Genomic DNA, 2,557 nt, shown 5'->3' on the forward strand with positions numbered 1-2,557 from the left:
CCCCACGTGTATGCCAATTTATTAATACTCATGATGGTGCCATTTCTTTGCCTTCAGAAATTTTCCATTTGGAGCTCAAATTAAACAGGGAGATCTCATGTTCCTAATTCTATAATGAATGTAATTGCTGAGTTTAAAAGTACATGAGAATTTAACATTGTGAGGATATTTTTTTTTTAATGAAAAAGAAATTTTTACACTGCTGAGAGACTTTGCAATCAGGTATGAAAAATAATAGATCACTGGATTTAAAACAGCACTTTGTCTCTTTGGTCTTTAAAATAGTGTGGATCAGGGGTGAAATGTAACATTTATTACTACCGGTACTGTGGACGTGGCTTGGTGGGGGGTAATGTGACTGGGTGGGCATGGCCAACTTTTTTTTTTTTAACTTTTCAAAGCATTTTTTCTAATGTTTTGAAAAGCCTCTGCTGATCAGGCAACTCAACTGGAATCATCAGAGACTTTTCAAAGCATTTTTTTTACCACCTCTTCGACCAAGAGGTTGCAGAAAAAAAATACTTTGAAAAGCCTCTGACGATCCCAGCTGAGCCGCAATCATCAGAGGCTTTTTTTTTTTTTTTACTTTTAAAGCATTTTTTTGCCGGAAGAGGTTGTAGAAAAAATGCTTTTAAAAGTTAAAAAAAAAAGCCTCTGATGATTGTGCAGCTCAGCTGGGCATGGTGGTGGTGGGGGCTACCGGTTCTCCGAACCACCCACCGTCACTACCGGAGCAGATGATCCGGTCCGAACCGGGAGCATTTCACCCCTGGTGTGGATCCACATTTACTGGACCCACACTTAGATTTATCTAGTTCGAGACAATCTGGTAAATTCCAATATGCTAATCATTTTAAAACAATATACTGTAGGCATTATTGATATAGGCATGCGAAAGTTTAGATATCCTGATCCAGCTGTATGATTCAATAAAATTGACACGTTGTGCACAATACAAAGGTAAACAAATATATTTCTGCAAATCTAAATGGAGGATATTTGTATACAGTTGTTTAATTAAGAAAGTGAACTATTAACTATTATCTTTCAGCATCTTCATTCTGTTACCGTGAAAACAACAGCTTCCAAATGTTTTCTATAGGCAGGTAAAAGTCTCTCTATTCTATTCTTTCTTTCCTTGCTAAATTCTTGTACCTCAGAAACATTCATAGGTTTCCTTCTATACACCATAAAGACCACTTAAATGTTTTTAATCTTTCCATCTTTCTTTCAAGTACCGTACTTTATAGTTGATTTGAAAGTGTATTTTGGATACAAAATCTTTTCTACATTCCCATTTCCACAATTAGAAGGGACAGACTTTGGACTGTACTTGCAAAAAAAATTGGTTATATAGAAATTGTTTTTGACGTAGTGTGTAATATATGTTCAGGAATTTAAAAGCAGCATACTACAGTGGTGCCTCATAACATCATCTGAATTCTTATCAGGAATGACAAGGCAACAAATAATTACAGGGTATTCTGTCAGTCTCACAAGTGGTAAGCCAAATGTAATTTATTCATTTATAGATTTCAAATGAAACTATAATGTATAAAGGTATTTGTTTGCCTTTGAGGCATAAATTGATGGGTTTTGTACTGATGAATAAGGATGAAAGAACTTTAACAAAAATAAAGCTGGTTGTTTTCAATTGGGATTATCAGTGGACATCACCCGTAGTAGGCAAAAATTATTTCACGTGTATATCAGGATACCAGGGATTGGTGAATATTTTTGGATATGAATGGTGTTACATTATCCTGCTCAAATCCAGTGTGCAATGTGGTGTCTTCTCCTGGATTCAATTTCTTTTCAAAGAGCAGATGGCACCTACAACCAGATGATCTTTGCCCAATTTCATCTTGCCCAATTATGTCCATTCTTAGACCAGGAATCCCAGCTTTCTGTCACACGTCTTATTACCTCTCTGTTACACTATTGAAATATACTTCATGTGAGGTTACTCTTGAAGACTACCTTGAAGTCTCAAATAGTCCATGATGCAGTGGCATGGATATGTTTAGCATACTTCAGTACACCTATAAACCCCACTAACCACCTGCACTGCCTTCTTACAAGCTTCCAGATACAATTCAGAATGTTATTACCTGTAAAGGTCTACCATGGATAGGCTATTAACAGGATTGCCTTTCTTCAATATTATCTGCCTGCCCACATGTCCTACAAGGAAACACAATAATCTGAAGGGACCTACGAGGTGTACCTTTAGTTGTGGTGCCTGCCCTTTGGAATGATCTCCTCCCCCCCCTCAATGAATGGTTGCCCCAAACCTTTTGGCTTTTTAGAAAGGCACTTAAAATCTTGGGTTGTTTTTTGGGCATTGGGATCAGGATGACTAAAATTTTTGCTTGGAAGAGTGTAGTAAATGTGACTTTTTGATCATCTACCAGTGTTTTATTTACTGATTTTTATTTGTAACTGTTGTTTTTGTAAATCTAATTAACTGTTGAAGGAACTAAAAGGTAGCATAAAAATAAACTGTACATCATTGAATAAGAGTATTGTGACAGAAAGGAATATAAGATCTAGCCAA

The sequence above is a fragment of the Pantherophis guttatus genome, chromosome 8 (assembly GCF_059756535.1).
Source record: "Pantherophis guttatus breed Tessera chromosome 8, ASM5975653v1, whole genome shotgun sequence".
Lineage (NCBI taxonomy): Eukaryota > Metazoa > Chordata > Lepidosauria > Squamata > Colubridae > Pantherophis > Pantherophis guttatus.